This window comes from Chiloscyllium plagiosum, chromosome 37 (genome assembly GCF_004010195.1).
Source record: "Chiloscyllium plagiosum isolate BGI_BamShark_2017 chromosome 37, ASM401019v2, whole genome shotgun sequence".
NCBI lineage: Eukaryota > Metazoa > Chordata > Chondrichthyes > Orectolobiformes > Hemiscylliidae > Chiloscyllium > Chiloscyllium plagiosum.
Genome location: NC_057746.1, coordinates 18,777,887 through 18,789,676, shown reverse-complemented (window position 1 = coordinate 18,789,676; position 11,790 = coordinate 18,777,887). Strand labels below are relative to the sequence as shown.

At 50.1% G+C, this 11,790-nt stretch overlaps 1 protein-coding gene across 2 annotated transcripts in view; it reads right to left on the bottom strand.

Annotated features, from left to right (window-relative positions):
* The window catches only part of LOC122541329 (flotillin-1-like), a 43,406-nt gene extending 36,075 nt beyond the window's left edge, over positions 1-7,331 (bottom strand). Inside the window, exon 1 of one of the 2 annotated variants that reach the window (XM_043677995.1) lies at positions 7,166-7,331. The gene's annotated coding sequence lies outside the window, so the exon portion shown is untranslated. Of the gene's footprint in view, positions 1-6,926; positions 7,037-7,165 lie in introns of those variants that run through there. The other variant, XM_043677996.1, reaches the window with a different exon arrangement.
* Between the last annotated feature and the right edge of the window lie 4,459 nt (positions 7,332-11,790).

Below are 11,790 nucleotides of genomic sequence, written 5' to 3'. Positions count from 1 at the left end.
GGAAAAAGACTTTGCCTATTTACCCTATCCATGCCCCTCATAATTTTGTAAACATCTAAAAGGTCACCCCTCAGCCTCCGACGCTCCAGGGAAAACAGCCCCAGCCTCTTCAGCCTCTCCCTATCTAAAAGGTCACCCCTCAGCCTCCGACGCTCCAGGGAAAACAGCCCCAGCCTATTCAGCCTCTCCCTGCAGCTCAAACCCTCCAACCCTGGCCACATCCTTGTGAATTTTCTCTGCACCCTGTCAAGTTTCACAACATCCTACTGACAGGAAGGAGACCGGAACTGCACACAATATTCCAAACGTGGCTCAGGCAGGTGTTTAATAACCAAGTCACAGCACCAGCCACCTTCTGACTGGAGATTTCCTCTGCCACACTCTGAGGGCTCTGGTTGTGGCACTCAGTAAACCCAGCACATGCATTCCCACTGAAACCTTCCCTGAAACGGGACTCCGAAAACAGAGAAATTCTGCAAGAGAAATGCAATCAGCAACCGCGCCCTTCTTTTTGGGAACGCCCACATCTCTGAACATTATCAATATCATCAATGCTCTGACATTCGAACACGGTCTGATCCCTCACAGGCCCCATCTCTCACACTCTTCTGCACATTCTCTCCCTCCCTCCCTCCCCCCGCCCCCCACCCTCTCTTCCACCTTCAGGACGACACTTTTTGCATTTTTACAATAGCTGAAACCAGCATGTTTTGACTGACCTCACCCCCTCGTCTGTCTCTCTGTCTCTCAGCTTACACACCAGGTCTTCACACCCCCTTATCAGGATTGTTCAATATGACGCCGCTTTCGAAAAGAGAAAGGGGGTGGAAGGGGAGGTGAAGCAGCTTGAGCCCATCAGGGCGAGGTGCCGTTCGGAACGCTGATAGTGAGCGGGAGGCGTCTGATTAAGGGGGGACGTAAAAAAAAAAAGAGACTAAAACGCAGCTCCTCAGCTTCCCGGGGGCCGTTTAGGAAGAGACGCCACAAAAACCAGAGCTGAACTTCTCACGGTCTCCCCACACTCCCTCCCCCGAGATGTTGCGCAGCACATTCCAGCCAATCGAGCGTTTCCTCACCGCGAAAGGAGCTGAGGTAGCAGCGTAATCAGCCAACTCTGAGCACAGCAAGATCCCACAAACGGTCATGCAGCTGCAGACACACAATCCCTTTGATAACTCGTGAGAGTCTTTCAAGGGATTAAGTATTAGCCAGGCCTCTGGTGCTCTGTCTCTCTCTCTCTCTCTATCTCTGTCAAACAGCTGCCGGGTGGGGTGGGGTGGGGGGTTGGGGTCTTTCAAGATATACTGTGGACAGCAAGGTAGCTCAGTGATTAGCACTGCTGCCTCACAGCGCCAGGAATCCAGATTCGATTCCAGTCTCTGGCAACTGTCTGTGTGGAGTTTGCACATTCTCCCCGTGCCTGCGTGGGTCTCCTCCCACAGTCCAAAGGTGCGCAGGTTAGAAGGGATTGGTCACACTAAATTGCCAATGTGTTCAGGGATGTGTAGGCCAAGTGTATTATCATGGGTAAATATAGGATAGGAGGTGAATGGGTCTGGGTGGGATACTCTTCGGAGGGTCGGTGTCGACCTGTTGGGTCGAAGACCTGGTGTGTAAGCTGAGACACAGAGAGATAGACGAGGGGGTGAGGTCAGTCAAAACATGCTGGTTTCAGCTATTGTATAAATGCAAACAGGGTGTAGGGATTCTATAATTGATATTGCCAGGGTGTTTCTGTCAATGACTGCACCGTAGACAATGCAGCACTCTGCTGACTGTAAATGCTGGATGAGGCCTGACTCAGAGCCGAGTGTACTACCCTTGGCCTCTGATGAGCTGACAGAAGGTAATGTGCACCTTTCCCCACTAATCCCCCAGCCATCTCTCCGCACACAGCAGCACCACCCAAATTATAGGTCATTTCTGGGGGGTGAACTAAGTGAGGACTGTTTGATGGCTCAACAGCGCACGGTTAAAATAATTCTGATGAGACGCTGCATTCAGAGGGCTCCCTCATTTCAGGAGGGTGTGCAGTACTCAGTGGGAACAAATTCCTGCCGATGCTGGGATCTGTACTGAAAACAACAAACGCTGGGGATCACAGCGGGTCAACTAGCAGCCATGGAGAGAGAACTTCAAGTCCGGATAATTCTTTCCTCATTTTCCCTTCCCCACCTCACCCTAGTTCCAAACTTCCACCTCAGCAATGTCCCCATGACTTGTCCTACCTGCCTATCTTCCTTCCCACCTATCCACTCCACCCTCCTCCCTGACCTATCACCTTCAACCCCACCCCCATTGTACTCCTTGCTACCTTCCCCCACCCTCCTCCCTGACCTATCACCTCCATCCCTACCCCCATTCACCTATTGTACTCTATGCTACTTTCTCCCCAACCCCACCCTCCTCTCATTTATCTCTCCACCCTGCCTCTCTTCCTGATGAAGGGCTTTTGCCCGAAACGTCGATTCCCCTGCTCCTCGGATGCTGCCTGAACTGCTGTGCTTTTCCAGCACCGCTCTGATCTAGAATTCTTTGCCAGAGCTGAGTTTTCAGCATTGCTGTTTTGTCTCCAATCGTACAGAGCTCCTGACTGAATGCCAAGCTGAGAGAATCGTTAACAAGTCTCCGTGAGTTGTATTAAAATGTTGAAGGTATTCTGTCAACCTGAGTTTTGGCAGGGGGGGGAAATGGTTGATGCAATGCGAGATTTCGGGTTGCACGTTAGATTAAGCAACAAAACAGTAACGGTTTGATGCTTCAGAACAATGTGGAGCACTCCTTTCACAACCCCGCTGCCACTTCCTCAATGGATTGTTTCAAACTGCATTCCTGAAGCAGGAGGATTGCCCAAGAATCTGGCAGGGGGTTGGCCACACAGATCATAAACCGACAGGTTGCAATATCGTTTCAACAACCTCGCAGGTTGCATAGCACCGAATGGAATCGCAAAACATCCTGCAGAGGTACTTTCTGGAGCTCCATCCAGTCAGAAGTAACACTTGAGCTCTCGTGGTCTTTTCAGGGATCTGGGCCTCCTGACAGGGCCAGTATGTGTAGTCTATCCCCTGAATACCCTTGACCTACATGGTCTCCCACATTAAGTTATACAGGATGTTGGGTGAGGCCCCTTTTGGAGTACCGAGTCCAGTTCTGGTCAGCCTGTTCTCGGAAGGATATTCTTCAGCTGGAGAGGGTTCAGAAGAGATGTGGCCAGAAATGGAGGTTTCGAGATATAAAAAACAGATGGAAAGGAGTGGGATTTTACTCACTTGAGTGTCGGAGGTTGAGGTTATTGGGATTTACAACGGGTACGGACAGGGTTAATGGCTGGTGTCTTTTCCCCAGGGTGGAGGAGCTCAAAATTAGGGGATCAGTTTTAAAGTTGAGGAGGAGGAAGGTTTAAAAAGGGCAGGAGGGGCAACTTTGTTTGCACAGAAGGCGGTTCGCAACTTCAAGTACAACGTTTAAAAAGACATTTAGAGAAGTTCGTGAATAGGAAAGGTTTGGAGGGACATGGGCCAGGAGCAGGCAGGTGGGACGGGTTTAGTTTGGGATTATGGTTGGCGTGGGCTGATTGGATGGAAAGGCCTTTTACCGTGCTGTATGACTTCATGACTCGGTTACTGTAGATCCGGAGTTACACAAAGGTCAAAATGGCGGACTGCCTTCGCTAAAGGACGTTAGTGAAATCAGCTGACCTTCCATCACAAGGACAGGGCGGTGGATGTTGTCTGTATGGTTTCAGTAAGGCCTTTGATGAGATTCCACATGGTAGGTTGCTCTGAAAGGTTAGGTCACATGGAATCTGAGGTGAGCTGACAAATTGGCTTGATGGTAGGAAGCAGAAAGTAATAGTGGAAGGATGCTTGTCAGACTGGAGGCCTGTGACTAGTGGAGTGCCTCAGGGATCATTACTGTTTGTTATCTATATCAATGATCTGGATGAGAATGTACAAGGCCTGCTTAGTAAGTTTGCAGATGACACTGAAACAGGTGATATCATGGACAGTGACAAAATTGCAGCAGGACCTTGATCAGCTGGGGAAGGGGGTTGGAAAATGGCAAAGGGAGCTTAATATAAATAAGCGGGAGGCCTTGCATTTTGGAAAGTCAAATCAAGAGAGGAGTTCCATGGTGAATGGTAGGGCATTAAGTAGTGTGGTGGTACAGAGGGACCTTGGAGTTCAGATGCAGTGTTCTCTGAAAGTGGAGTCACAGGTAGACAGGGCAGTGAAGGCAGCTCTTGGCACACTGGCCTGCATTAGTCAGGGCACTGAGTCTAGAAGTTGGGAAGTTATTTTGCAGTTGTACAGGACGCTGGTGAGGCTGCACTTGGGAGTATTGTGTTCAGTTTTGTTCACCTTGCTATAGGAAGGATGTTACTAAGCTGCAAAGAGCACAGAAGGAACTTACAGAGATATTGCCAGGACTCAACAGTCTGAGTTATTGGGAGAGCTTGGACAAGCGAGGATCTTCCCAGTGTAGGAGACTGAATGGGGATCTTATAGAAGTGTATAAGATCATGAGAGGCATGGAGAGGGTAAATGCACTCAGGGTTGGGGAATCGAGGACTGGAGGGCCTCAGTTTAAGGTTAGAGTGGAAAGAATACAAGGGAACCTGAGAGGCAACTTTCTTACACAGAGAGTGGTATACATGAGCTGCCAGTGGAAGTGGTTGAGGCGGGTATGTTAACAACAGTTAAAAGCCATCTGGACAAATACATGGATAGGAACCGTTTAGAAGGAGATGGATCTCTTCTGCACTGTTTACAGCAGACCTGAGTAACATTCAGATGTAGAATAGTAAATGACAAGTCATATTCACCCGCTAAAGTGTCAGACAATGAGAGAATCAGACCATCTCCCTTGACATTCAACAGGATTATCATTGCCAGAGCCTTTCAACATCAGCATTGAGAGTTACCATTAACCAGGAACACAACTGGACCAGATGCATAACCATAATCAGATCGGTAATTCTTTGAAGCTTGCATCACAGGGATTTAGGGTGGTTAAGAAGGCACTTGACACACTTGCCTTCATTGCTCAGACCACTGAGGGTAAGAGTTGGGACATCACATCAGGTTGTACATGACAATAGTAAGGCCTCTTCTGGAGTGGTGTGCAGTTCAGGTCGCCCTGTTATAGGAAGGATATTATTGAGCTGGAGAGGGTTCAGAAAACATTTACCAGGATGTTGCCAGGAATGGAGGGCTTGAGTTATAAGGAGGCTGGGACATTTGTCACTGGAGTGTAGGAGGCTGAGGAGTGACCTTATAGAGGTTTATAAAATCGGGATGAGCATAGATAAGGTGCCTTTTCCCTAGGATGATAAATTTCAAGACCAGGAGGCACATGTTTTAAGGTGAGGGGAGAAAGATTTGGAAAATATATGAGGGGGCAATTGTTTTGACACAGAGCGGTTCGTGTGTGGAATTAACATCCGGAGGAAGTGATGGATCTGGGTACAGTTACAACATTTAAAGGATGTTTAGAGAAGTACATGAATAAGAAAGGTTTGGAGGGATATGGACCAATCGCAAGCAAGGTGGGATTAGTTTAGTTTGGATTATGTTCGGCATGGACTGGTCAGACCGAAGGGTCTGTTTCCGTGCTGTTTGACTCCATACAAACACTGAGGCTACAAGATCAGGTAGGAGCTGGGAATGTGGTGGTGAGTAACTCACCTCCTGACTCCCCAAAGCCTGTCCACCATCTACAAATCAAAAATCACGGGCATAAGAGGATATTTCCGTTTGCCTGGATGAGTGCAGAACAAAGTCTCTCAAGAAGCCCAACATACAGTGGTGCAGGGTACACTCTCCATCCACAGCTCGCACTGCAACAACTCACCAAGACTCTTTCAACTTAACCTTCTGAACCTATAAACCTCAAAACCTTCTCCTTTACCCAAACAACTTTCCTCAGCCCAATTCACGTGTTGCTATTTGGACTCTTGACACAGTAAACAGAATAAGTCAATGATTAGAACTACAGAAAACAAACATTCTGCAGCGAATCCACACCAGTTGCCTGCAAGAATAAATCAGCAAACCCACTCCCCCTGTTTTTTTCTTTGAAGCCTTTCAAATTCTTTACCATTCTCCCCCACCCGACTTGATTTTGACATCAAGGCATCAACAGTTCATCCTCCTCTCTGCTTTTGCAGGGGTTCTTCCATAACTTCCAAGATTAAACCTAAATTCCACAGGCGCTGGAGAACTGCCAGCAAGTGAAGGCGAAACTCGGCAGGGTCTGGTGACATCGGTGGGGAGAGGAACAGAGTTAATAAACCATATCAGGATCAAAGCGTTAACCTAACTCCTCCATCCACAGGGGCTCCCTGTGGAGTTCCTGCACACTTTCTGTCCTGATGTGGAGGTGCTGATGTTGGGCTGGAGTGGACAAAGTTAAAAGCCACACGACACCAGTTTATAGTCCAACAGGTTTATTAGTTTTCACAGCGGTACCCCCTTATCAGGTAACTAGTGGGGCAGGATCATAAGACACAGAATTTATAGCAAAAGATCACAGTGTCATGCAATTAAAACACTATATTGAACAAACCTAGATTGCAGTTGTTTGTTCAATATATCATTTTAATTACATGACACTGATCTTTTGCTATAAATTCTGTGTCCTATGATCCTGCCCCACTAGCTACGTGACGAAGGAGCAGCGCTCCGAAAGCCAGTACTTCCAAATAAACCTGTTGGACTATAACCTGGTGTTGTGCGACATTTAACTTTCTGTCCTCGCCACCAGTTATTGCTCTCCCTTCCCTACGCCTCTGCCTCAAAGGAGCTCAGGCACCTGGAAGTGATACTGAAATCACAGCAAACACACAGCAAAACAAACCCTCTCCCCACCCCCATGAAGAAAAAGGGATGTTAAACATTGCAAATATCCAAAATGAAACAAACCTGGCAACAGTTGTGAGAAAGTGTCTGAATTTTAAGTTTTTCCCTTTGCTCCTTCTCCTGGCACAGGGCTGCAGTTTCCTCATTGCATTTTGGTGCAGGGCTTGTTGTGCAATGCAAGAGCTCAGAGCCCACCCCCCAAAACCCCAGGGCTGTTCTGCTGCTAAAGGCCCAAGTTCAGGTTCAACCACCCCTCCCCTTTCCTGTTCTCCATGTCCCTCCCTCTCTCTCTCTGCACTCACCTTTGCTCCTGTAGCCACACTTCCCCAACGCCAGCCGGTCTCTCCTTCTTCTTCCCCCTTCTCCTTCTCTCTCTCTCTCTCTCTCTGGCTCAGCCCCTGTAGGACTGCACTCACTGACACACCCAAGGCTCAGGCTTCAGCTCCAACAACAAGCGGGCGGTCGCGGCGGTCCTCCAGACACAGCGCCATCCGCGGCGGGGATGAATCAATGCCTGAATGACTGCATTCACTGACACACAGGCTCTGGCTTCAGCTCCAATAACTAGCGGACAGGCCGGTCCTCCAGACGCAGCGACACCACCCGGAGGGGAGGTGCCAAATACCCACAGAACCCAAAGGGGCGGAGGCGGTCCTCCAGAGACAGCGCCATCTGCGGCGGGGATGAATCAATGCCTGTAGGACTGCACTCACTGACACACCCAGGCTCAGGCTTCAGCTCCAACAAGCGGGCACGCCGGTCCTCCAGACACAGCGCCACCACCCGGCGGGGAGGTGCCAAATACCCACAGAACCCAAAGGGGTGGAGGCGGTCCTCCACAGACAGCGCCATCTGCGGCGGGGATGAATCAATGCCTGTAGTACTGCACTCACTGACATACCCAGGCGCAGACTTCAGCTCCAGAGACAGCGACACCCCGGCGGGGAGGAACCAATGCCTCCACACCGTCCCCAAAGGTAAAAATCACACAACACCAGGTTATACTCCAACAGGTTTAATTAGATGCGTCGCTCCTACATCCCCAAAGGGGTGGTGTTGGTAGTCCACAGACAGCGCCACCGTCCGAGGGGACAAACCCATGCCCCAACACCGCCGCCAAAGAGGTAGAGACAGTCCTCCAGGGACAACGTCACCGCCGGCAGAGATGAGCCAATGCCCCCACACCGGCCTCAAAAGGGGTGGGGGCCATTCTCCAGAGACAGCGCCACCAGCCGGCGGAGAGGAGGCTGTGCCCACACACCGCAGCACCTTCCCCAAAAGGGAAGGAGGCGGTCCTCCAGAGACTGCGCCACTCTCGGTGGGGGAGGAGCTAATCCTCTCCACTGCACAACAGCGGCCTCTGGCGGGAAGAGGAGGTCCTCCAGGGACAGCGCCCCCAACTGGCAGGGAGGAGCCACTGTACAGCAGCGGCCCCTGGTGGTGGGAAGACGGGTGGTCCTCCAACGACAGCGCCACCTTCGGCGGGGAGGGGTAAGTGACATTCCAGACACAGTACACAGCCCAACCCTTTGTTTCATGTGGGCCTGGGGAGTACTGTTTCCATTTTCAAAGAGGCTGATCATCCCAGTAATTCTGCACTTACGCTTATTCCTCTCCTCCTTAACTACAGTACCTGCTTTGGAGGGGGATGGGTGGGGCGAGAAAAAAGTATCTCTTTGGCAAGCAAATACTCACATCTTCAGCTGTAACCCTTTTAGACCTCCAACCCCACCCTTGGTCCAGTGGGACTCTTTTAAAGTGTGTTTTTTTTAATGCATCGCAGATTTTAGTCGCCAAGGTATTTGCAATGTGCTATTTTTGCTACTGCTCCCAATTTGCGTTCCTCTTGGCATTCTGCATCCTGCGCTCCCAGCAACTGACATAGAATTCTTTTCCCCTTATCCTATTCTGAATGCACCTCGACACCCAGTGCATTCATAGAGATGTACAGCACGGAAACAGACCCTTCGGTCCAACTCGTCCTTGCCGACCAGATATCCCAACCCAATCTAGTCCCATCTGCCAGCACCCAGCCCATATCCCTCCAAACTCTTCCTATTCATATACCCATCCAGATGCCTCTTAAATGTTGCAATTGGACCAGTCTCCACCACTTCCTCTGGCAGCTCATTCCATACACGTACCACCCTCTGTGTGAAAACGTTGCCCTTTAGGTCTCTTTTATATCTTTCTCTTCTCAATCTAAACCTATGCTCTCTAGTTCTGGACTCCACAACCCTAGGGAAAAGACCTTGTCTATTTATCCTATCCATGCCCCTTATGATTTTATAAACCTCTATAAGGTCATCCCTCAGTATCCAACGCTCCAAGGAGAACAGCCCCAGCCTATTCAGCGTGGTCGGTTGTAGAATTCCACAGCACTGAAAAAGGCCGTCCGGTCCAGCGATTCTCTGCTAGTCACAAACAACCAACTAAACATTCTAATCCCATTTTCCCAACACTCAGCCCATATCCCTCTAAAGACTTGTCATCGTGAGCGATAGGTTTGTGAGTCCTCTACATTTATTTTCGTGTCTGTGGAGATAATAGGCAAGTGTTTGTGGTACACATGATATTTCAGGTTCAGACCCATGGAAAAAAATTAGTGAATGTCATTTGATCAGGAACCAGAGCAAAAAATTATCTTGGAAAACAGACAGAAGCAATTGTTACAACGGGATGGGAATGTAATAACTTTGTAAAGAAATGAAGTGGGAAATAGGGAACAGAGGGAAACAGGGAGAAAGTGAGGGCTGCAGATACTGGAGATCAGAATCGAGAGTGTGGTGCTGGAAAAGCACAACAGGTCAGGCAGCATCCAAGGAAGCAGGAAAATCCATGTTTCAGATATAAACCCTTCATCAGGAATGAGGCTTGTGAGCCGAGGTGGGGTGCTGAGAGATCAATGGGAGCGGGGTCGGGCTGGGGGGAAGATGGCTGAGAGTGCAATAGGTGGATGGAGGTGGGGGTGATGGTGATAGGTCTGAGGTGCAGGTGGACCAGATAGGTGGGAAGGAAGATGGACAGGTAGGACTGGTCATGAGGACAGCGCCGAGTTGGGAGTTAGGATCTGGGATAAGGTTGGGAGGAGAGCAGATGAGGAGACTGGTGAAGTCCACATTAATTCAGTGTGGTTGGAGGGTCCCAAGGCGGAAGATGAGACGTTCCTCCTCCAAGCATCGGGTGGTTGATACACGCACTCGATCTCTTTATTTCCAATTGCCGCCTGGACAATGATCACCTCACCCTGTCCACTCCCCTCACCCACTCCAATCTCTCACCCTCACAACGCACAGCCCTCTGAAATCTCACCATCAAACCAGCGCGCAAGGGGCAGTGCTATGGTAGTTTGGTGCACTGACCTCTACACCACTGAAGCCAGGTGCCAACTCGAAGACACCTCCTCCTAAACCCCCTTCGACCATGACCCCACCCCCCCATTGCCAAACCATCATCTCCCAGACCATACAGAACCTCATCACGTCAGGAGATCTCCCACCCACAGCTCCCAATCTCATAGTCCAGGAACCCTGCACTGCCCAGTTCTATCTCCTTCCCAAGATCCACAAGCCTGACCACCCTGGCCGACCCATTGTCTCAGCATGCTCCAGCTCCACCGAACTCATCTCCACCTACCTCGATACCTATCCCCCCTAGTCCAGGAACTCCCCACATATGTTTGAGACACCACCGACGCCCTTCACCTCCTCCAAGACTTCCGTTTCCCTGGCCCCCAATGCCTCACCTTCACCATGGACATCCAATCCCTCTACACCTCCATCCGCCATGACCAGGATCTCCAAGCCCTCCATTTCTTCCTCTCCCAACATCCCCAACAGTACCCTTCCACTGACACTCTGATTCATTTGGCTGAACTGGTCCTCACCCTTAACAATTTCTCCTTCGAATCCTCCCACTTCCTCCAGACCAAAGGGGCAGCCATGGGCACACATATGGGCTCCAGCTATGCCTGTCTCTTTGTTGGCTACACAGAACAGTCCATCTTCCTTAGTTACACCGGCACCACTCCCCACCTCTTCCTCCGCTACATTGATGACTGCATTGGGGCCACCTTGTGCTCCGTGAGGAGGTTGAGCAGTTCATCAACTTCACCAACACATTCCACCCTGATCTTAAATTTATCTGGACCATCTCTGACACCTTCGTCCCCTTCCTGGACCTCTGTATCTCTATTAATGATGACCGACTTGACACTGACATTTTTTAACAGACCTACGACTCCTACAGCTACCTGGATTACACCTCTTCTCACCCTACCTCCTGCAAGAATGCCATCCAGTATTCCCAATTCCTCTGGCTCTGCTGTATCTGCTCCCAGAAGGACTAGTTCCACCACAGAACACACCAGGTGTCCGTCTTCTATAAAGACCGTAATTTCCCTTCCCAATTGGTTGAAGATGCCCTCCAAGGCATCTCATCCACTTCCCGCCGCTCTGCCCGCAAACCACACCCCTCCAATCGTAACAAGGACAGAACCCCCCTGGTGCTCACCTTCCACCCTACCAACCTTCGTATCCATCACATCATCCTCCGCCATTTTTGCCACTTACAAATGGACTTCACCACTAGGGATATATTTCATTCCCCACCCCTATCAACTTTCCATAAATACCGTTCCCTCCGCACTCCCTTGTTAGGTCCACACTTCCCACCAACCTACCCCCCCTTCCCAGAAATTCCCCTGCCACCGCAGGAGTTGCAAAACCTGCACCCACACCTCCTCCCTCACCTCCATCCAAGGCCCTAAAGGAGCCTTCCACATCCATCAAAGTTTTACCTGCACATCCACCAATATAATTTATTGTATTCGATGCTCCCGATGTGGTCTCCTCTACATTGGGGAGACTGGACGCCTCCAAGCAGAGCGCTTTAGGGAACATCTCTGGAACACCCGCACCAACCAACC